At 55.4% G+C, this 24,120-nt stretch overlaps 1 protein-coding gene across 1 annotated transcript in view; it reads left to right on the forward strand.

Moving 5' to 3' along the window:
- Window positions 1-327: 327 nt before the first annotated feature.
- CEMIP (cell migration inducing hyaluronidase 1) overlaps window positions 328-24,120 on the forward strand; it is a 133,445-nt gene continuing 109,652 nt past the window's right edge. Inside the window, exon 1 of the mRNA XM_045813107.2 lies at window positions 328-458. The gene's annotated coding sequence lies outside the window, so the exon portion shown is untranslated. The remainder of the gene's footprint in view (window positions 459-24,120) is intronic.

Consider the following 24,120-nt stretch of genomic DNA (forward strand, 5'->3'; position numbering starts at 1 on the left):
CGCCCCGGCTCCGCGGGCTCGGGTCTGCGCCTCCCAGAGCGGCCGCCAGAGCCCGCCCGGGGCCGGACGGGGCGCGCGCCCCCGCCCCACCTCGGCGAGGGGCGGTCGGCCGGGGGCGGGCGTCTGGGGCCCCGGGGAGGAGCCAGCCCGCCGGCGCTGCGCCGAGAGCCGCCGCGCGCTATAAAAGCCGCCGCTCGGGCGGGCGCAGGCGAGCGCGAGCGGAGCGCGAGCAGAGCGCGGCGCGGGCCAGTGGGGCCGGACTGGCGGGCGCGAGAGGCACGGGGGCATCCGGGGCAAAGCGCGGCCGCGCGCGGAACCCCACTTATTCAGACACCCCTGAAACACTGCCGGTCCACGTTCCCGGAGCTCGCGGAGCCCGTCTCTGTGCCACCGGACCGCCCCGGCTGCCGCGCTCCTGGCCGGCGGGACGTGCCGCCGCCTCGGCTACCGACCGCGAGGTAAGAGTGCCGGGCCGGCGCGCCAGGCTGCGCTGACTGCCCGAGCCTGCGAGGGGAGGTAAGAACGCGGGGCCGGCGCCTCCGCTGGTGACGGGAAAACGTTACCCGGCTTCGGCTTCTGTCAGTCCGTCTACTCTATGCTCTGCGGTCCGCCTCTGTCTGTCTGTCGGTCCGTCCGGGCGTCTGTTGAGGGGCACACGCCCCCGTCACTGCCCTCTGGAAGATTTCTCCGAGGTCGTGTGATCTTTTGCAAGCAGCAGGTGCCGGGGGCGCCGGTGCCCCGGAGCGCGCCAGCAGTGTGTGTGTGGGGGGGGGGCTTGCTTTCCGAAGAGTACCCCCCCTTCTCAGTGGCTGAGGGAAGGGGAGTCTTGCGCCCGGGACAGTGGCTGGCCGATGAGGGACAGCCCTGAGGGTCAGGTCGCGGAGTCCAGCAGACGGGGAGCCGGCTCACACTGCGCGCTCGTGGGTATGCGCCGGGCAACAGGTCTGCGCCCTGCTGCTCGGGCCTCGGCACGGTCTTCCTTCTGGTTTTCCTCCGCCTCCCGTTGCCCGCGGCTCAGGCACTCCGGGTAGCGCTGGGCTCCCAGGGTCGTGCGGGCGCAGGGCGCGCGGTGTGTGTGTGGGGGGGGGGGGAGGTGCAATGAAATATTAAAAGACATGACGGCCCCTGTTGATGTTTAGACTGAGACTCCAAACCCGGCATTGCTGGGAGAGGGTTCGGTGGTGCCTGGCAAGGGACGTCGGCTCCAAGAAGGGTTAAATTAGGTTAAAGACCTGGGGGAGTGCGAGCCAGGGCTGTGGCCAGGTCTGCAGCTCGCCGCTCTGGGAACGAGGGCCAGAGACCTCCTGGAATGGACCCGGCGGCACGCATGTGCTCTTGAGAAAGTGCGCCCGAGGTCCTCAGCCGCAGACTCTCAGCTCTCAGCGACCGCCGCCGTTCCCCAAGGGTCGAACACCACGAAGCCGTCCCAGGCGCGCCTCCAGCAGCCGGATTTGAGGTCCTGAGTCTTGCTCCGCGCAGCCAACGTTGCCCACAGGTGAGAACTCTCTTTTGAAAGTAATCTTTTGATGTATGAGCCAGTGCCTGGCTGCAGCCCCAACCCCGGAGATGGTGAGCCTGGGAGCGAGTCTCTCCATTCCAGCGGTCTGGAGAGGGATCCCGGGCAGGCCGGGGGGCTGGAAGCCGGCGGCTTTGCGTGCCCAGGCGGCTCCACCATGGACAGCTCCCAGCCACTTCCTCCACTCCCGTCCCCGGCCCTGGGTCTCGGGAAGTCGCGTGCGTTCCCAGACTCCCGGTGTTGGGGCGCAGGGTAGGAGGAGAGGGACAGCTCATTTTTGAGAGCCCATTGTAACCTGTCCCAAGGCTACGTGCGCCACTCAGGCGAATAAAGGGAGCCTGTGGTTGGTGACTGGGTCCTAGGTCGACTTGCAGCTGGGCTCCCTACAGGATCTCTGGCATGGTGTGCGGCGGGAGGGGGTCCCTGGCTTTTCTGTAGCGCGGTGAGGCCCTTCGGAGGTGTTACAAATGTGTGTGCCACCTGAGCATCGGACTGAGGCAGTGAGACCGTGCCAGACCTTGTTAGGGACTGCTCAGACTGCTTTCTGTACACAGCGTGGGGCCATGTTAGGTTCCAGTACATGGTTTAGTAAAGTTGGTAGTGGGAAGAGATATTACTTTCAGAGTCACAGAGACAGGGTGGAGAAGAATCCCATAGCACCGGTTATAGAGAATGTGTTTGGATGCATTTGCAAAAGCAACTATGCTGTTTTCTGATCCTAATTGTTTTCTCCACCATGGAGAACCCTCTTAAAGAAGCTTCCGAAGGTTCCACTTGAGCCCAGCTGAGGCTTTTTCAAGTTGATTGCTTGGAAACAGGGAGGGGAGAACCTGTAGGGGTTCATTGGTGCAAATTCCACCTCTCCTTTCTCTGATAAGGAATGGCATGGACTGGGGCTCTTCTTTTTGCCCTCTGCATCCATACCGAAGTGTGTATCTTCCTCTATTTTAAAATTGCAAGGAATGTCCAAGCTCTGATTCTGCGTGACAATTGGAGGTACATGGAGAGTAAAAAAAATCAAGCATTTTTTTTTGAGGCAGGGTGTGTGATTTTGTGAAAGTCACTCGAGCTCCGTGCCTGTTCCCTATACCATGGGAGCACACACTCTCCCTGGCAGGGTTGCTAATGAGAACTAAGTGGCCCAATATAAAGCACTTAGCCCCGCGCTGAGCACAGAGAACACTCTTAAAAGGGTAGCGTGTATGGATATTTGTCAAAGATAACTGTGCATTTCTTTTGAAGCCCCAGCTCTCCCCACTAACCAGCAACTGTTTGACAGGGACTCTGTCTCCCGCTCTGTGTCCGTGTTGCAGAACTTGGGGATGAAAGTCACGAGAGTGCTGAAGTCGATCACGGTGCCAACAGAGATGCTGTTCAGAGATAAACGAGAGCATTTTTGTGACACAGATCAGCACCTGTGTTTCTCACCTGAGCCACTTGGAAGAGAGAGAAAGTAAGTCATTTTCAAAATATTATCATTGCCCTTCCGATCTGAGGATTAATTCTTCCTGAGCCTTCTCTCAAAAGAATGCAGGATCTTCCAAAAGCCCTCCTTGTTTTGCTGGGGAGGGGAAGGGAGGGGGCATTTTTCTTGGGTCTGGAGGGAGTGGCCTCCATGGTCCCCGTTCCTGCATTGCTGCAGGATGGAGTGAGGGTTCGCTGCGCGGGGCGGCGCCTTGTCTCAGAAGCCCGCGTGTGGTCCTCAGCATGTAGGAAGCAGCACATCCGCTCACGGTGGAGCCCTGCTTGGCTGTGCCATCCTGACTAGGACGTGGCTCTGCCTGCACACTTACTTGGTCCCAGCTGGATTTGAAGATTCCCTCCAGCTCCGCATTTGGGGTTCTGTCTGGTGAAAATCGCAAATACCGTGATGTTTGGATAATGGAATTATAACAGACCCGATCTCACACTTAGAATTTTTTTCCCCCCAAAATTTTTTTCCCCCAAACACGCATGTGCGTGTTTCTGCCAGTTTCACATTCTAGCGCTCTTAGATTTTTTCATCTATTTTTTTTTTCCATTAGCAGATTAGAAGTCATCTTCGCTCCCTCCATCTGAAAGGCGTGGAGCTCAAGGATGCAGGGCACAGGTGCTGGGAGTCTTCCTGCGGGCTTCATCCACCCAGTGGTGTGAATGGAGCAGGAGGTTGGACCCTGGTAGAGCTCGAAGCCCTGGCTCTCTCCCCTGGATTTCACTCAGGTTCCGGTTTCCAGCACACACCGCTTTCTGGTAGGAAGACAACTGAGCTCCAGGACACCCTTGGAGTGGGGGTCAGTGGGGGGAGGGCCTGGCTTCGGAGGTAGCAGGGGGCTCTCCAGGGTCCCCGTGGCACTCTGTGTCCTGCGGCAGCGTCTGAGTCTCTGGGACAAGCCGGTCAGAGGGCAAGAGTGGCGATCAGGGGAGGACCAGCAGGATGAGAGGGGTGTGTTCCATTATGCTCAGTCTTCTCTGAACCCCGCTGCTCGAGTACCCCCCTCTATGGTCTGAGCAGAGCGGCAAGCATTGTAGACTGAACACATTTGTAGTTACAGCTCCAGAGAGAAATGCAAGTGTGTGGGTCGGGTTCTTAAGAGGAACGGAGTTATGTGTATGGGCTGCATCCCCAGACCCCATAACCGTGAACGGTCAGCCGGCAACATCTCTCTTTCCACACGATAGCAGATACCCAGATAGTCGATCTCGTGAGTTGTCTCCTTGTGCTGTTGTGTGGAAGCAACTGGGTTTCCTTTGAACAGTGAATAGGAAAGGGTCGCATATCCTGCTCTCTTATATCTGGTTAGGTTAGTAGGAGTTAGGGGTGGTAATAGGTACAGAGGGACACTTCTCAGTGCTGAGTCCCTTTTCGACCAGTTTCCCTTGGGCCCCGAGCCTCCTTTCCCGGGAGCCTGGCACATGGGGACTTTGTTGAGTTGGGCGGGCTTCTGGTGGCTTTGGCCGTGACTCGGATCAGTATCTGCACCTCTGCCCCAACCCACTCCCTCCAGGGGCGGTCCTAGCCTCTCTGGTCGGATCCCCCCTCCTTTCCTTGGCCTCTGTCTGCTCTCATGCCAGGCTCTGTTCAAACCTGGCTCTGCAGAAGAGAGGCCGCATGCAGAGAAATGTCATCAAATATACATTTGCTTTCTGCTTCGTTCCCTCCGTGCCAGGAAACACGTCCCCGCCCAGAGAGCGAGGCGTTGCCCCTCTCCCCTTGCCCTGATGTTCTCGAGGGCCCCTCTCCAGGCTCAATGAGGTCCGGGCACACGGGTCCGCCCTCCCCTTCCCAGCCCCTGCAGGTGGGTGAGCCCTGGGGAGCCCGCCGGCCACCCCCACCCCCGGTACTCCCTGGGAGGGGTTTCCCGCTCTCCAGCTCCGACAGTCTGGCTCCTGCATTGGGAAAGCGCTGAGGTGTTATGTTTGAATCTCCTGCAAGGGCAGCCACGTGACAGATTTAGATACAACTTGGGTTTAAAGTGCTTTGACCAGACAACTGCTTTCGAAAACCCTGTTTCTCTGAGCTGTCCCTGTACAGGAGCTTAGCCGGGAGGCATTTTGTGTTAGGGGAAGGCGCGTCTGGAAGCTGTTCCCTCTGCCGTGTAAGGGATCCGTGCCAGCCTGCTGCCTCTCCTGATCCTGGACATCGCAGGGGGGCAGGAGGGCTGCGGCCTTCCCCCGGAGCCTGCTGCCCTGTTTGGTCCTGTCTGGGGTCAGGAGTTCCTGCCGTTGGCTATGAGGCCAGGGCCCAGGAGGGAGGAACGCACAGTGCCCAGGGTTCCATGGACTCAAATATGCAAACGCGTCACAGGGGAGCGTGTTAAGACGCAAGCTCTGATTGGCCGGTCCGGGCTGGGGCGGGGTGGGGCCTGAGGGTCTGCGTTTCCCACCCGCTCCCCATGGTGCTGCTGGTCCCCTGAGCGCCTTGGGAGGGGCCGGGGGTATAACCTCGCTCAGCTCTTGGTGTATTTTAAGTCAGTTTCTGGTGCCTGAGTGCATGCGGTCCAGCTGGCCTGTGTCCTCCTAATGACCTTACAATGACCCTTCAAATTCTTGGACGTAATTATTGTTGCTCCTCAACGGTCTTATCAGTAGACTAAATATCGTGAACCCTTTGAGTTCCCCTTTCCCCTGTCATAATAAATTTTCCAGCTCTCGGAACCGACTTACTTTTAAGTGCAAGACCGTTGTGCAAATGGCAATTTATCTTTGCCTGGCAGAGGCATCTGAATGTAATTTTGCTGGCATTAAGAGATCACTTGGGGAGTCTCCTCGCACTCTGGTTACAGACACAGAGAATGCATGTTTACATTTAGACAACTTTCCTTGACTCTGAGGATCACAGCTTTGTTTTGGAACCTAAAAATTAAATTCAAACCTCCATGATCTTCCTCGGCCCCCCTCGCTGGGGCATTCCTGTGGGGACGAGCTTCCCAGATGCTGGAGGGTCGGCCCGAGATGGAGGTGTGCGACTGCGTTGTCCTCCGTCACCACATCTGGAGTCAGAAAAGAAATGAGGACGATGTTCTGATCATCTTGCACAGGGGCTCTGGGTTAGCCGCGGGGGCGGGGGCGGGATTAAAGAGATGGTCCCTGCCCTCCAGCGCCAACGGTCTAGTGGGGCGGGGGGGGGGGGGGGGGGGACAGGTGGAGCCGGAAGGCGTCCCAGGAAGCTTCCCCGAGAAGGGTGCATATGGTGCTTCTGGAAGGATTAGTAGGAGTTTATAGGGATTTTTCCATGAGACCAAGGTGGGATTCGGGGAGTGGAGTTCAGAAGGTGTTGCACACAGAGAAGAGGCCCCAGGGAAAGATCCAGAAGCCCAGGCAGGCTCAAACCTCTTACCTCCTGCAACCTCTCACGTGCACGAGGCTCCTCACCTCCTCCTTATGCACCAGGTGCATAAGCTCCACGCCTGCCCAGGCCTCTGGCGGCACCTGGCAGGAGAGAGAGTCCTTCTGAGCAGCTGGTGCCTCTAGTCGTAGAGACTCGGGATTTTAAATCACTTGAATCATAAATTTTTTTTTCCAACAAAAATCTTCCTAACTCTCATTTGCAAACCAGATAAAAAGTGCCTGTGGCTGAAAGTAGGTTTTTATCATGAGGCCCCTGAGGGGTTCCGCAGAGCTCTGTGGGTTCCAGGGAGCACGGTTTGAAAAGCTCCGTGCTCAGATTATTTTCATTTTGCCTTTGGCAGTCATTCCCATAGTGTCAGCTTCATAGTACTGTGGCTTGTCTTGCGATGTCTCCTTCATCTTCTGGGTGTCTTGCTGGTTTTTGTGTCAACAATTTTCAGTGAAATGAAGCCAGAACGATCCCGTGTGTGACTACGTAACAAGTGTGGGGCATGTGGGTTACCAGCGGCAAGGATCTGTGACAGGTGCTGGCTCAGAAGATTCAAGCCGTAAGCTGACCAGCCCCACAGGCAGAGGGAGGCGTGAACTTCTTGCAAAGAAATGGGCTTTTTATTTCCAATCTTGTCCATCAATGTATTCTCCCAAGATTCTTCAGATTCTATAAAAGCTGGCAAGAAGGAAACATAGCTTATTTCCAGGGTATAAGACTTGACCAGTTGTATCCAGGATCTTACCTCCTTTCAAATGTATCCACTTTACATCAGTGAGAATGTGGGAGGTTTTTTGAAAGTGGGGTTTGAACGGGGACAGTAAGTCAAAAGTATAAAAATGGAAAAGCCCCACTGGCTCCGGGTGGGGTGGAAGGTTCCAGTTCAAGCTCGGGCTCCTGCTCGCTTCTCACAGAGCTCCTCTGAAGGAGGAAACCAATGCTCTGAGTGGGACGACACCCAAAGAGAACCCCGTCCTCACCAACGGGCGGTCCTCGTCCTTAGAAAGGAATCTGAAGAACCCCTTCTGGGCACAGACCCAGCTCTAAGAGCAAAATCATATGACTGATTTAAGGTGATCAAAGTTACACAAGGTCAGTCTGGAGAACTTAGAGGACCCCTCCACCTGTGTGAGGAGCTCCAGCGGGGAAAGGCGGCAGGTGGCATTTCCCTCCGGGTGGGCGGCCGCAGTTGCCCGAGGCCCGTCTTGCGTGCCAGGCCAATGCCCTGCTGATCCTGGCAGTGTCAGGGAGGGCTGCCGTGCTGGTGGGCAACCAGCAGCCTCACCGTCTGGGGGCATCTGGCCTCACATCCAGAGAGATCTTTGCTTCCAACCATATCACCCCAGACCCTGGAACACCCTCAACTTTGGACTTGCCTCCCAAGCTATGGGGATTCAGCCTGTCCCGGCTTGCTAGGGCTGGACGTAGCAAGCCCTGTGTCGCCCTGAGTTCTTGGCACAGGTGACCAAAGACCCTGGGTCTCTGGATCCCACGGAACTGTCCGGGGGTGGCCGGCGGTGATCCTGAGCTGTCTGCTGGATGCACAGGCCGTGCCTGGCTCTTTCCACTCCCTGGGGGGGCAGTGGTGTCTGCTGGTGGGCCATGAGGGCCCAGGTGCCCGAGGGTAAGAGCTGGCACAGGATGGCGCCTTGGCATCTGTCCAGCTCCTAGTCCAGTGCTCACCTGCCTTCTTCCCAGGCTCTGGTCCTTGCTGGGGGGCGGGGGCAGTTATTTCCAGCTTGGTGCCCTAGAGTCTCCCCATCCCAGGGGCTCTGCGGCCTCCCAGGCTGACGGCGGGTGTGCAAAGCTTTCTCCTTCCTGTAAAGAGTCACAGGACTGAGCCTCAAGACAAATGAGTAGGGGAACAGATTTGGGCAAACCGTGAAAAAAAAATGTTTTGAAGCAAACCGGTGGTTTTGGGAGCAGCCTATTTCAAAGCTGACTGTGTTACAGGCACTGAGAAATTCACTCGTATGCTAATTTTCCAAAGGTTCGGGTTCAGGAAAACCTCAAACATAGTGGCTAAGTACTTTTCCTTTCCTTTAAAAATTGTGTTTATTTTCGGACAAACTTAATCCATATGTTTCAGATTCATTTCCGCATTACTCAGCAAAAGGTTGTTTTTCACCGACATTGCTGAGCCGTGAGTGTGCTTTGCTCCTTTCTTTTCTTTCCTGCAGCCGCCCCACACTCCCCCAGCTGGTGCTCCTGGCTGGGCAACTCTACAGCCTTTTAGGGGACACAAGTAAATCTAGGCCCTGGAAGCAAAAGGAAAAAGTCAGTCACGCTGATCCTGTCTTTATTTAAAATGGGGATGTTAGGTTCACTATGGATTTTCTGCAGGAATTTCGATTTTTGAAATGGGGCATTGCCATAGTCTTTATAGTAATGACTCCGTGTTTGGGGCTCTTTTAAATGTTGCACCCCGGCCCCAGCCTCACCCCGGTGAACACCGTGCAGACTCGCCCTGGTGGGGATGAGCTGGGTCCCAGACTTCTGGGGGACCCGAAGCCCGTCTCTCCTCCTCGCTTGCTTCCTTTCGCTTTCAGAGAGGGAAGGAGTTGTGGTGGCCCACGCTGGAATGTTTTGCAGTCTGGGCTGATGTGTCACTGTGCCTCTGACTTCTTCAGAAGCGACCGAGTTCATCAGATTTCTCAATTCAATTCCTGGTAGCAAAAGGGAAAGCAGCTGTAGGATTTTGGCTTTGGAGCTTCTCTGTGCAGGAATTTCTTCTCATTTAAATGATTTTTGAAAAAGAAGAAGACACAGCGATCTCAGTGGTGTGTGTGGTTCCTAGCTTTGAAGAGGCTCAGTGGTTCCTCCGACCGCAGCACTGTGGGCTGTGTGTATACACGAGCCAGGTAGCTGGGCGAGAGCTTGGATCTGTTTTAAATTTTCAGATCATTGGGTAATGTTGTTACAAATGCTAACATATAAACATTTCCCGGGATTTTCTGAGAATGACCATGTCGTGGATTTCATTTTTACTTTGAACATCCCCACACACAGTTACTTCAAATGAGAAGCTATTTTTAACATATCTTTAAAAAATGATGCTCTGATTGAATCTTGCTTAATAAGCACACACGTGAGTCTGTGCTCGGCTGGGTCATTCGGGGACACCAGCTCTCGCAGGTCAGGGGAGCAGAGCAGAGTCTGAGCGGTGAGTGTCAGGTTTGCGCACGGCCCTCTGCAGGCCATTCTGGGGCGCCGTGGTGCAGGAGGCTGGAATCTCCCTCCCACGATGTACAAAGGGCCTCATCTCAGTGCAAGAAAGAGCCATTTCTTCCTTTAGGACAGGGCCCCCTTGGGCTCAGATGCAGAGACTTTCTTGTTCTGTGCATTCCCAAAGCCCGCACATCGCAGGCACTAAACATTTACTAAATATAGCAACGCAGGAGTCCTGCGTCTGAGCCCCGGCCCCCAAGTGCATACATTTCCCGAAGGAATAGATTCGGTGTGGATCCTTGTGTATTCTGCTCCGGGCACTGAATGAACCCAGAGCCCTACCAGTCACCTTGTCAAGGTCTGCACTCCGCCGCCCTCTGGTTATTCTTGTCATTATTAAGCCCCGTGCTTACTGAGCACTTCCTAAGCTCAGGCCCCGCGCAATCATCCAGTCCTCCTGACAGCTCTGAGTGAGGCGTCGGATGGAGAAGACTCCGTGAGGTCTACTGGGCTCACTCAGGAGCCTTGAACCATGGTGCCAGCCTCAGGGACATTAGCAGGTGATGGAGTTGGAACTGGGACCTGGGTCTGTGTGCCTCCAAACGCCCGTGCTCTGAATAATGACCAATGTTGCTTGAGTTTTCAAGTTGGAGAAAGCATGTTTATGGGAATATTGTAATTCACAGTAAAGCAGCTGGAGAGTAATTTCAACCCCAAAGTGCTCACTGTTGATTTGCCGATTCTTGATCGGAAAGTTGGGATTCAGAGATGGCTCCATGGCACCTCGCTGTGATGGAGAAGCTCATGGTCGATCTGGGGAGAGAGACAGACAGACAGACACTCTGTGACCTGCAGTGTGTGCTGGAAGCAAGGGGTGAACTGGGGAAGGAGACCAGCAGGCAAGACTCCTGGATGGAGGATGTGGTGTTCAGTTCTCGAAGAGCACAGTTTGCTGGCCAGAGAGAGAAGGGTTAGGAAGGAAGGAATAGTCTGAACTAAGTTCAGAGAATCCAGGAAGCAGGATCCTGGAGGGAGGTCTAGGGGTTCCTGGAAAGGAGATGATAACGGTGGGGGGAGTGGGGATGGTCCGTAACAGCTGGGGCTGTGATCCCGGCCTTTCCCCGAGACTACCGTAATGAGGGGAGGAGTGGAGTCACTAGGGGGACATTGGGCTCTTGTTCTTGGTGGCAGGTGGCTTGGGTTGGGTTTGTGCTCCTCGGTCCTGAGGGTGGTGTTCTTGGCAGCAAGATTCCAGGATGCCCGCTCTCCCTGGCGGAGTGTGGCTGGCAGGGCCCAACAAGAAGGAAAAGTAGACGGCCCAAGGTGAGTTCTTGGTGCCCGGCCAACAGGGCTTGGAGGCCACGAGGGAGGACATTAAACTGGAAATATTTCAGGAATTTGCAGCCCGAGTCACTGCCGGTACAGGGCCTGGTCCCTCTGCAGGTAGCACTCGAAGGATTTGAGGGTGTTTTTCGGAGACTTATAACCCAGCGCCTTGTCTACCGATATCCTTCCAGACTGTTTGGTCTCAGTGTGGGGTCAACAGGGTACGTGCCTTTGTCCTGCATCTTTTGTGCTGATTTCTGGAAGCACCTACCTAATTCTTCACAGATTCTCGGGCAAATCCCTCACTGCCTTGTCAGTCTGACCCGCGGCACAGGTGGGGCAAGGGATGAGGGGCACAGGGATAGAATTTTCGTGAGAGGTTCACTTTCGTGGAGGACGCTGGTCCAGGTCAAGTTTGGAGAAGCTTCACTGGTTGATGCAAACCGAATGCTGTCTGGTGTGTGACCTTGCTTCGCCCCCCTCCCTTCTCCTCAACTGTGTTTGTGATGAGACATTCAGGGGATTTCGGGAAAGAAATCCACCCACAAATATCCCCTGACGGTCACCCGGGTGCCCGGAGCTGGACGTTGTCCTAGAGTAAACCTAGGCGTGCCCCCCGCATGGCCAGAGGAGAGAGGGGCCACCGAGGCCTGGGCTCTGCCATTCAACAGCAGCGTGAGTCTCAGTCCAGCTCCCCCACGATCGCCAGGATGGTTCTACCCAGACAGACAGAGAGGAATGCAGAGAAGGTATTTCAGGGAAAATTCCCGTAGATTTTGCTGACTCCAAAATAAAAGGTTTCCCATCGTCCTTCATCATTTTTAAAGGCTTATTTAGTTTATATTTTCTTGAGTTTATAGACTAGGAGAGCTGGTGGAATGAACCAGAAAGGGGCATGGGCTTTTGGAACCCCACAGACCTGCCACCCCCGATGATTTGCTGTGTGACTTCCGACAAGTTACTCCACCTCTCTGTGCCTTAGTTGCTTATTCAGCCCCTAAAATGGGACGACTGTGTATTTTTCTGAGAGGAGACACCAATAGTGAACTAACGTACAGCAAACTCCTTAGAGCCGTGGCCGGGTCTGTGCTAGGTATACAAATGGCATGTCTCCTGCATTTGCCCACACGCTCCATTGAATCAGCAGACATTTCAAGTGCAGGAGGCCAACTGTGACTTCCGGGCGAGTTTGCAAACTTTGTCAGACTTTCTCAGTCGCCACCCCCCACCCCCGTCATGGCCCGGAGGCGCTCCAGAAGCTGCCTGCGGAGGGGGCAGCGAGCCGTGGAGGATGCCCACCTCTGCGCACCGTGGGAGCAGGAACGGGGCCCACCTGCATCTCCAGAGCAGAGCTGGTGCCTAACGCACGTTTGTGAGTGACTGCTGTTTGAACGGAGAGGCCCTCTTGAGTACCCCCTGCCCCCCCCCCCGCTATATACCGCTTGCCCGCAGACGTGCTCTCCATACACTCGCTCCCTTGCGCCCCGCATCAGGCCCACAGCAAGTACGGCCTTTATTCCGTCTCCCCTGTACAGACAAGGACTCGGAGGGATTGCATGGCTTGTCAGGGTCACACGGCCAGCACGGGCCCCACCAGGCTTCCAGAAGGAGCTGTGTCGCTCAGCAGCCTGAACCACCATGCCGCACGGCAGGGCTGCTGGTAGGAAGCAGAATAGGGAAGTGGATTAGGAATCTGCTCTCACTGCCAATGCAAATGCAAACTTTAAAGGTGTCAAAAGCAGACTTCCCAGAGTCTCCATGCCCTGGCTCAGGGCGTCCCTCTGGAAGCAAGCGTGGGAGCCGCGGTTCGGAGGACCGTGTGGGTTGGGGCAGGGCCCTGTGACCAGGACGTCTGCAGGGCATGGCTGCTGGCCCATCCTGGCTGTGCAGCCCACAGACCAGTGTGCCTTCGTGGAGGACGGGGTTCCACTCCTGTTCTCCAAACTTCCGGGCCATCGGGAGGCATGTCATCGTTGTGGGTGTATAAGGGCAGATATCCTAAAAGCGCCTTATCCACCTGTCACCAGGATGCTCCCGCCATTGCCAGCAGCCCCTGATGCGGCTTTAGCTGTGGGGGTTTTCTCTGACCCCCCCCCGAAAGGGCAGCTGTGCGTGCTCCCACAGGCAGGACTCCCCATGAGATTAGAACAATTTATCACTGATTATGGTTTTGAAAACTAAGCTTAGAGGAGCCTTTCCTAAAACCGTTTCTCTGGAGCACCGCTTCCTTGGGCTGGTCATAGACATTCTAAGGTCAAATACTTTTGGGACAAGGTGGGTTCAGCAAAGTTGACGTGTTTTTATCCCCGAAGCCCTTCTCAGTGCATTTACAAGACAGCGCACAAGAGGGGCGCAGAGTCAGCTGCTCTGCCAAGCGCCTTTGTCTCCGCGCCCCCCCGCTTTCCTGGAGCAGCAGGGGCAGGTGCTGTGGGCGCCGTCGGGGGCCTCGGGCCAAGTCCAGAGCCGTAAGCTGGGGTGAAAAAGACCCTCAGTGCAGCCGGGCACTGCCTTCCAGAGCCTAACGTGGTTCTCATCTCATCGCGGTTCTGCGAACACCAGCGTCACTCTGAGTCGGGGCAGAAAGCTCGTGTCAAATCTTCATTACCTTCGTGCGTTTGCGTTGGGGTTGCCATGTCACCACGTGTGTCCTGGGTCGGGGGATTGGAGTGGTGCTGTCATCTGGAGCAGAGACCGTTAGGCATTTCACCTTTGCTCTCCTGCGGTTTCCCCGAGGGCCTGGAGCGAGCACGGCGGCTCCTTGTCCCACACAGGCAGCCGGAAGCTGATCCCTCTTCCCACCTTGCACGAAATAAGGACACGTTTACAAACTTGTCATTTCTACACCCCTTGCTTTTTAAAAAGCAATTACTTTTATGCTTGGAGTGTTAAGTGATTATCTCTCCCTCAGGATAAGGTACAAAATTGCTTCTGTCCCGTTTTGCAATTTGCTGTCGCAATTCCACACTGTTTGTACCAGAGAGCATTTCCATAAAGAGATTAGCAAGGATTTTCCGTGGAGATTTGCGTTCGCCTCTCTTTGCCCATGGCGCTCGACCCTGCAGAGTGCTCTGTAAGTGGAGAGGACGGCAGCTGAATTCGGGGCCGCTAATGCACTCTCGCTGGGTCCCGTTTTCACCCCAGATGGTGCCCTGATGGAGGACCTGAAACCCCAGATGTCCAGGAAAGGAGCCTGCCAGGAAATGAACGAGCTGACTGGAGGTATCCTGGGCTACATGGTCTTTTCAGGAGACTTGGTGCACGCTCTGTGTCCCACTTACATGTGTGATAAGCCGCCAATGCATTCATCAGTCTGAGCGGTTCACTGAAAAGGATACGGGGCTTGAAGCCAGGAGCCATCGCATTTGCTGAACCAGTTCATTCAGCCAACACTGCCCGAGCAACCAGCCCACACCAGACACAAAGCATGCGCAACCCAATCGTTCGTTCTCCTATGTAACAATTTGAGGTCACGGGGGCAGCCATGTGAACAAATGGGAATACTAGGGTATTCAGTGTCTGCACAAGGAGGGGGGAGAGGAGTGAGAACTCCATTATTCCCCAGGGGACTTCATGCTTGATTTGAACCCTACGAGTCGTACTGAGGATTCGTCTGTTAACAGAGAAGGGCCCTTTGGACAAAGGGAGATCAGACAATCTGGGTCATTGCAGGAGCTCCCAGCAGCTCGGGACGGCCAGAGTGGACGGACGAGCCAAGTGCGGCGAGAGAGAGAGAGGTTTAGAATGAGAGGTGCCCAGGCAAGTCTAGTAAAGACAAGGCCTGACAAGAGCCCAGTGGCTCTTCGTGGCCCCAGGGTAGTGAGGTTGGCCGGGGCTGCCTAAGGGAGTAGAGGACAGCTGCCTGTGGTTGTCAGGAGCTGAGAAGTGCAGGTGCTCCCAAACCCAGATGATTATGCACAGGGTACGATGTCCATTTGAACGCAGCCTGAGATCACTATACGTTCTCTGCATGATGCAGACGGGCCACTGTCACTATCAATGCTGCCTAGTGCCACGGGGACACCCGCAACGTCCTGGGCGTGTGGGGTGTATGTTCTGTAAGTAATACGGCCATGTAACTATATTCCTTTATCCCTTGGAAAGTAGAGAAAAGGAAAAAAATACCACAGTTCCATCCCTTAAGTCAGTCACTGTAAGAATTTTGGTGAATATTTTTCTAGTTTTTAATTTTTTTTATCACTGTGTGTGTTTACGTACTGATGATAGAATTTTATCACACACAGAAGCAAGTAAAAAGTTTTCACCTCCTTCTCACCGCCATCATTTTAATTCCTGTAAGAGGATATCCAATTCGTTTCTAAATTTTTACTCGTTTTTTTTTTTAAGACTTTATTTGACTTTATTTATTTGACACAGAGAGAGAGAGTATAAGCAGGGGGAGTGGCAGGGAGAAGGAGAAACAGGCTCCCACTGAGCAGAAAGCCTGATGTGGGGCTTGATCCCAGGACCCTGGGATCATGACCTGAGCCACCCAGGCGCCCCTGAATTCGTTTTGCCGGAGGAAACATTCCAGAAGCCGGACTTCAGTGGGTCAAGGTATATGGACACTTCCACGGTCCTTTATCCATGTGGCCTCTAGAGCTCAGTCCCCATTAACAGGACCACCTGCGCTTTGACCAGCGGTAGATCCGTATGAGGACTTGACGATCATTTTAATAGGTGAAATGTTCGTGTTTCTCTGCTTGCTGGTGAAGTCCAAGCCCGTCCCCTACGTCTGTCCCCTACGTTTGTCTCTTTTGGGAAATGTCTGTTCATACCACGCTTATGCAACAGGGTATTTCTCCTTTTTATCAACGTCCCTGAGCTCTTTACAAATCTGTGCAGGTCTCGCTCCCTGTCTTCCTTTTTTGTTATTTTGCCAAATGCATGAAATATTGCCATACAGTCCAACCCGTGTAGCGCATTTGCCCCGTGTTCCTTCTTTCCAAATGCAGCTGTAGGGTTTGCTGCCGGTCCTGTGGATGGACTGGGAAGCCCCACAACCTGCCTGGCCCTCATTTCGGTGCATGGTGCTCAGAGAGGCTGTCCGTTGGTTGTCCCCCCGCCTACGACCCTGATGTCCAGACACCCTGTATCAAACAAGTTTCCTTTATCCGTCCGTTTGTGCTGCCGGCAGAGTTCTGTCGATCCAGTTCCCAGTGCGGGAGATGACGAGATGCGATAGGCTAGCATGGCAGGAATTCGGCCACACACTTATCTGGCCATCTGGGCGGACTTCAGAGACCCCTCTCCGTGGGCCAGGCCTGGCTGTGTCTCCAAGGCCCTGCAGAGCCTAAGACCTCGGCCAAATAGGATCAGCCCGGTGGCACGCTGGGCCGCCAGCCGCCATGCGAGCTGTGGAAGCCGCCGTGCAGCACTGGGTGGGGAGGGGGGCTACCTTGTTCTCCCCCCCCCAAGATGCATGTGAGTCCAGGCCTGAGGGAGACCACCCTCGGGGGCTCCCACGCGTGGTGCAGACTAGGGAGGCCCGGTCCAGGGGGGTGTCACCATTCTGAGTGTCAGGTGCCAGCTCTCCCACCAAATGGGTGTTTATGCAAAATGCTGTTCACCGAGAGCACGGAAATTGCTCCGAGCCCAAGCGAAAGGGCAGCTGAGATCACGCCCCAGGCTGCGCGTTCCCAGAGGCCTCTATCACTGCAGACCCCGTGAGTTGTGCGGGCGCGGGGAGGCTGCATGGCCCTTCCCCTCTGCCTGGGCTGCCGGTGGGGCTGCTGGTAGAGCAGGGCTCCCGTTTTATTTGGTGATCGTTCCTGAGGACGTTGCAGGGTCTGGCGGGATCCGTGTCTGCTGCCTGTGTGGAATGAGTGGGTGAACGGACCGTGGCTGCACGTGGCTGGCTTGTCTATGTCTTCCCCTAGGAGAGAGCTTCACGCTGCTTGTAGCAACTCCTTTTATTTTGTAATTTAAAAAAAATTTTTAAAAATACATAAATAGCTTTTTTCTTTTTTTTCCCCCCCCCGCACCCAACATGGGGCTTGAACTCACGAGCCCGAGGCCAGGAGTCGCACATTCCCCCGCCTCAGCCAGCCGGGCGCCCCTTGGTGGCAGCTCCGTTTGAACTGCTCCTGTCTCTGTTTACTAAAGTCCTGGAGAACCTTGACTTGAACATCCGCTTACTTTAGGGCTTCTCCCTAATTCCAGGCTTTCGTGTCCATCAAATACGTGTCAGAGTCACACTCCTGTGCAGTCTTTACAAACCACGTTTTCAAAAACCTTACCGTGTATCAGAGCCACAGAGGACATTTACATTCTGAAAAGATTTGCAAGGGAATCGACGTTTCTACCGTTTCTGATCGTAGCTGAAATAGCTCAGCCTTTGGTGTAGAACCAGAAACCTTGAGTTTAACCCCTTCTTTTAACTTTCCAAAAACCTGTTACGAGCTAAAGCTGTCGACCGAGAGGTTTGGGACCCGCTGGGGCAGCCGCTCAGCCTGGTGCACGGGGCCGGCCAGGGCTGGGCCACACCTGTCTCTCCGGCTTCTTGTCCACCTGCTTTTCCCCTTCATTTTAGACCTTGTCAGCGTCCTGCTTACACGATGTGCTGTTCACCATCTTCCTGTTGCAGATCCTCTCTTCGCTACCCAAATATCCAGCAAACGACCGTCCTGACCCTGCACAGGCATCACTCCCCCACCCCCGCTTTCTGTGTGAAGAGTTCCCTAACCCTCTTTCTCCAGTGTCTCAGCAAGCTAGTGCTGTGTAACAGAGTACCCCCAAGCCAGTGGTTTCCAACAGGAAACCTGTACTATCATTGGATGGATGGGCCGGCTGGCTCCGCAGGTCCGCAGAGGCTTGGCCAATGTTGGCGTGCTCTCGAGTCTATATTCGGTTGCGGAATGGCTGGAGGCTGGCTGGCGTAGGGGGTCCCCACTGGCTGACTTTCTACTGAGAGGATGAGTGACTGGGCCACGTGACTCTCAGCATTGAGCCGACTAACCTAGGTGTGTTCTCCAGGTGACTGATACAGTTCAGTGGGAGAGAGGGAACCTATGCACAGATCTCAAAACTCAATGGCACGCCCTCCCTTCTGCCTCATTCTTTTGGCCAAAGCAAGGCCAATCCATATGCAAGGGGAGGGGGTTTCTAGTCTACCTTTTGAGAGAAGAAGCTGCAAAGCCACATGGCAAAGAACATGGACGTGGGAGGAAGAGGAAGGGCAAGGGGAATGAGGCCATATTAGTGACCCATCCACCACGCCCACCTTGGACAGAATGGCTTCGCCAGCACTTGAATGTACTTGCACGGTGACACATTGCTTGTTTATCGGAATCCTAATTCTGCAGACATGTCCTGGTACTTGCATTAATCTCAGTGGCATCCCAGTCATCAGTGAACTTCCTTGGGCTGCTTGGCCATCCATCCCCTGAGTGCAGAGACAGGGCAGGCCGGCACCCAGGAGTGGGAGTACCCAGGAGGGAGGGGCCTCTGGTGGGGAGGGGGCATGCCGCACATGTCCCCTCCATGTCCCCAAGACGGCTCAAGGCCTCAGCTGCTGTAGGGCAGGTTCCAGAGCCCGAAGGAAGCCCTGTTGCCCCATTCATGCTTCCTGATGCTCTTGCCCTCAGCCGGGCGTGGGCGGGCAGGTCCCAGCAGCCAAAGCCCCAGCCCTCACCCACAATGCCAGCAATGCAGCCCCCAGAGGATCTGCCTGGGGCCTGCCCACACTCCCGGATGTTGACCGGGGCACGGCTCCAGCGCCAGCTTTAATGGATAGTCTCATTGCTTTTAAAATAATGACCACTGGGCGTGGGCTGGCAGGAGCGGTGACATCACTTTCCTGCAATTCGGGGTCAGTTCCTGGTGCTTTTCCCTGCATCTTTGAATGGCTGGAATCAATCTACTGGTTGGGTACGTGTCCTGGACTGTTTCTAGCATGTTCGACACCCAGGCCATGATGCGGTCAGGAGAGCAAATGGGTTTGAAGTCAGAGGTCCTGGGCTCGAGATTCGGCCACTGGCTTGCTGTGTGAACGTGGGCCGCCCACTGAACTTCTCTTGGCCCGAGCTTTCTTACCTGTGTGACAGCGGAGCACCTCTTGCCTTTGTGAAGGAGTGGTGAGGCTCCCTCGGCGCCGAGGCTGAGCGGGACCTTCTGGGAGAGCCGCCGCGACAGTCTGGGAACGGAACTAGCGGAACAAGGGGAAAATGAGCGACCTTCCCTTCCACTCGGGGCTCTGCGCAGTGCCCGGCAGGGACTGCGTGTGCTTGGAGGCAGGGGCCCCTTGCTCCTGGCACAGGGGCACACTCCCGGCTTGCCAGTCTGTGTTGTTGGGGACGCATCAGCCCGGGGAGGTGCCCTTCCGGGGCGCTCACGGCCCGCCTGCTCTGTCTCTGCGTGTTTTCTGCCCGTGGACCTGGGCTGTCTGCCATCAGGTAAAGGTTGTCCCCTTGGAATGAGTTTGACTTCGAGTCTGTCACTATTTTAACGGACCTTTACATCCTAAACATGTCGATGGGAAGACAGGGTCATGCGTGGGTCCCAGAGCAGGACAGCAGAGACCAGTTTCGTGTTTCCTCTCCTCCCACCGTGATTTTAGCTTGAAGAGCGCCTGTGGGCAGGAGTTGTTGCTTCTCAGCTATGGCCCCTTGTTGGGTTTCTCCATCCTTCCATAGAAGGCCAGCATTCCAGCCTGCTCTGAGTCCCTCGTGGTCATGGCAGGAGGACAAAGCCACGTGGCAGCTGGACAAGGGTGCACATCTTCTCATGCCAAGTGGCCTCTAAACACCGCGGTTCTCCCTGATGTCTCCCGGGACCCTCGGTGACAAGGGGACGCTGGCGCCCAGTCTCAAACTGCCCCCGCCTGTCCTGTGTGCACCTGCACTTCCTCGCGGAGGGTTCCCGCCGTCACCGCGGGGCACAGAGATGGGTGTGCAAGACGGCGTGTGTGCACCAGGCTTCACGCCCCCGGGGGTCCACCCGCGTGTGAGCAGTTCAGCAGAATTCCTTTCCGGAGCCAGGGTGCATCCTTCCAAGGCGTGAGTTCCCACACGCAGCTGTCGAATGACAAGGCCGGGGCTCCGTCCTCCTGAGAGCTGTGTGGGGTATTCGGTTCCATTTTGACCCAGACTTTCAGGCATTGGACTCAGAAATGCCAAACAACGAAGTGTTGGTTTTAGGGTTTATGAGAACCAGCACCTCCCCCGCTAAAGAAGACTCTTACAGAAGCAAGCCATTGTAACGGGAAGTCTCTTGGCGCCGGGGAGGAGCGGTGAAGGTGATGGGGGTGTGGTGATAGCGATCTGCCCCTTGCCCCCAGCACCGCGGTCAGGGTCTCGTTCACCGTGTCACCGAGCTCGCTCGGCAGCTCTGAGGCTGCTTCTGGGCCAGCCGGGTTACCCAGACGGGACAAAGGAGCCCCAGAGAAGTCAAGCCCGTGGCCCAAAGACACGCAGCTAACCTGCGGGGTCGGGGCGGTGGTGATGCCGGCACCCGGGTCTCTGCACCACCTCCAGCTGGTTCTCGGTGGTGGGCAGGTGGCATCTGTGGCCTCAAAGAGCCAAAGATGAACAAGCTGCCAAAGAAGATGGTGCCTTTTGGGTGCCCTGTTTGTGAAGGGTTTCTGCCCAGCCTGAGAGCGTGTGTGGACGGGATTGTCACGTGGTGGAAAGCCTTCTGGGACAGGGGCGGGAGCACTAAGTAGCCGTGTGACCCGAGACACGTGACACTTTGGAGCCTCAGTCTCCCTACCCATGAAACAAGAAGGCTGGCCTGGATCGTCTCTGGGCCCTTCCAGGGCTGACACCCAGGTGAGGACGCTGGCCCATTGCTTCCGACCTCTGAGGGCAGGTGCCTACGCAGGACTAGACTTGCTGGAAGCCTACGTGCCTTCCCTAAGGGTTGACGGGGCTTCCTTCACATTACGTGAAAATGTTCAAAGTTCTGGGAAAGACTCTGACATCCAAGCAAATGAATCTTCCCTTTGTGATAAAACCAATGTCTTCCGTCTGGTTGATAAGCTGAGACCAGAGTCTTGTCATCATACCTAAAGCAAGTGAAGCATACGGGCCGTGGGGGAGGGGATAGGTTTTCAATGTGGCTTTTGTTGTTTCCGGAAAGGTTTTAATTCATGTCTGCGTGGGAGGTGGCCCAGGCCTGAATTTGCAGAAGCAGGGCGAGGGGCAGGTCACAGGGGGGCTGAGCGTCGTGGTACCCTGGACCGGCACTTTCCCGTTTGGCCACGTAAGCCAGCTCCAGGACCCCAATCTCTGTGTTGGCGCCCAGGGAAGCAGGAGAGGCAGACTGATCCCGCACCAGCCCCTAGAACACGTTCTGTCCCCTGACGGAACCAGTCGTGGCTTGGAAACCCCGTCCGCTGGGGAGGACCCGGCCTGCTTCCTTCCCCAGCCAGGCCGCTAAAGGCTGGCCGCATTCTGTGAGTCGGGTCCGAGCAAAAGCAACACACAGAAGATGATGATTATGGGTGTTTTTAAACCTGCCCCTTCCTGCCCAGCCCGGGACAATATTTACAAAGCAGACATGCAAACAAGCAGACCTTTTCATACACAGGCTCCCCCCATGCTGGAGTCGCTGCCCAGCCCCGGCTTAGGCGTTTAAAGAGCCCGTTTGCCTGCGAGCTGTGCCCGCCTTTCCTCCGGTGGTTCCAGTGTGGTGAGGGAGTCCGGAGCAGGGTTGCTCTTGCTTCAGTAAGGCACAGGCCCCTTTTCGGGAAAGCATTCTCAGGGATGTCCGGAGTTGACTTAAATCACCGTTACTATTATGTTTTTTAAACGTGGACAGACATCACACCAGGTATAAATGTCTTTAGCTTAGAGTTCTGATGTCACTATCAATCTAAAACAAATGTGCAGGTGATACGCAAACCGAAGTCCAGACGCATGGGATTCCGACGATCGGCGTTAGCTCCGCGTGCCACCTCTAAACCCCTGGTGCTGGGCTCCGATGTGGAGAACCTTGATCGCTGTGTCTCAGCGTTCATTCGCTACGGAGTTGATTTTGTGTATAAAGGACCTTTGCTGAGGTATCAGGGATCCCTTGTTCCCACTTTTTCTCACTGAAGTGATTTTGAGCCACTAACCCTTTCTTTTATCAAGCTTGTTGCTCTAAAAGGAGGTCGCCCCATATCTAATTTCTGGACAAAAAAAAATGTCAAATGCTGGTTAATAGAATATTCTTTGCTGTGTATGTACTTAACTGCTAGTTAACAATCGAATGTTGGCGTGGGCTAGATGAGGTCTGTAAAGATAATTCCAGCAACCAGAATTATCCTGCAAAACACTTTTGGGGGAGATTGGCATGTCCATGCCATATGTATCGCGTGATGATTTGGTGCTTCTCCCGCTTATTCTGTTTTCTGTGAACACTGTTTGGAGGGCACCGAGACGTTATTGATCTTGACTCAGTCCCAGGTACTCACTCATGCGAACGCGGGCCCTGAACTTGTGGGTAGCACTTCGTTAGACGGTACTCATCCCGGTGATCGGGGACATGCTTCTGCCGTAGAGCCCCCGAGACTACGTCCACGGGGTGTCTGAATCCCGATTTTGAAGACTGTTCTTCTGGGGGGAAGCCCAAGGGGGGGAAAGAGGTCTCCCCACGACGAGGGATGGCCAAGAGAACAGCATCTTCCGGGAGCCAAGAAAGGGCGAATGGGAGTGGCTGCACGTAGTTGATTCTTTACTCCCTGCATACTTAACGGGACTCCGTCCTCTTCATACAGCGAACCTGGGGGCTGGGGAAGCAGCAGTGGTGACGTGAGCTGCCCGAGACAGTTTGCAGGCTCTTTAGAGCTGCCCGCCAAGCCCCAGGAGAGAATTAGTGTCTGAGTGCCGGGGTCCCTTCACTCCTCGTGTTCCCTGTTATGCCGTTGGATCGCATTTTCACGGGACCTCAGGCATTTCCAGGAATCAAATCCTAAGAGGGATAAAAATGTGCCACCTTTAAGAATAGTCTCGAGAATGTGCCTCGGGCTTTGAGGACACTCCCTGAGGAATGACCGGAGAGAGAGTCCCCAGTCCCTTCAGGGTAAGGCAATACCCACGTGGAGACCCAAGTCCCGGCATGTTCGTTTGAAACAGAAGAGCCTCAGTTCGGCCCAGGAAGCCAGCCCGTGGGAGTGGGTTGGTGACCAACGCCAAGTGTCGATCAGAAACACCAAGTGCTGGGGCTTTCGGGGACAGGGTTGGGTGGCAGGCTGGCCTTGCTGGGAACAGGTGCAGGGGCGCAGAGGCTGTGGTGAGGGATGAGTGACACATAGACCAGGGCCCGGGACGCTGGCCTTCAGGGGTGGAAGAGAAGCATGTGCGGAAGTATGGGGGTGGGGGGAGTATAAGGAGGGAGAGGGAGTATGCATCTGGAAATGCAGCTTGCATCCAAACGTGGGGGCCTCAGACGCCAGGACAAGAGCACGCCTTGTGTCGTCATGAGGGGGAGTGTTTGTGGACGCCGAGACATCACAGCGAGCCTACAGCCCGTCCCGTGGCCGTGAAGCTCCTGCCCCCCACACCGGTGGTCTTCATTTAATACTTTCTCTCAAGTTCCCGTCTGTGTCCTGCTGTTGTGCTGACGTCGTGGAGGTCCATGGCCTCGCCTCTGTGAGGGCCCGTGTGTCCCTGGGGATTGGCGAGCCAGATGGAGTGGCGTTATCCAGGATGGGCCACAAAACCCAACAAATCCAGGCCCGTGGAGTTGTTACGAGGCAGGCGAGAGGGAAACAGCGCCGTGCTGGGGAGGTGGAAGGACGCAGAACACGGATCCCGGAGACCGAAGTGACGGTCGCGCCTGCTCGGAGCTCTCTACGGCCAGAGATGACCGATTCTGTGAAGTAAGAGCTATCGGGTTGTAATGAAGCTGGAAGACACGTGTCAGGAAACCAGCAAGACGCTGGGATAATTTAAAGTCGGAGGAGGACAAGTCCGAGTGGAATCGATCTTGCTGGGAACGGTCACGGTTTGGCTTGAGCGACAGCACGTGCGGCTGTCCTAGAAGGACGATGTGCCCCGTGCCGGGGGGCCGGACGGTGGAGATGAGTGCCAGAGAAGGCAGATGCAGGGGTGAGTCACCGATGTCTCTGGAGGGGCTGGCCACGGCCGGCGAGGGGCTCGAGAGGCCTCCTGCGGGGTTGGCGGGAGAACCGCTGTAGCAGAGGCTTTGAAAACAGGCACCACATTAAAGCCAAGAGTTTCACTTCTAGGACCTCATCTTCAAGAACTGATGAGGGGAGAGCACGAGAACACGTTTATAAGAATTTTTATAACCGATGCCTATCATGGTGAAAAATGGGAAAGTTCCCGAATGCTCGGCAATAGGGAGTTCAGGA

This window comes from Ursus americanus, chromosome 28 (assembly GCF_024610735.1).
Source record: "Ursus americanus isolate L20-20 chromosome 28, mUrsAme1.1.p, whole genome shotgun sequence".
Classification (NCBI taxonomy): domain Eukaryota; kingdom Metazoa; phylum Chordata; class Mammalia; order Carnivora; family Ursidae; genus Ursus; species Ursus americanus.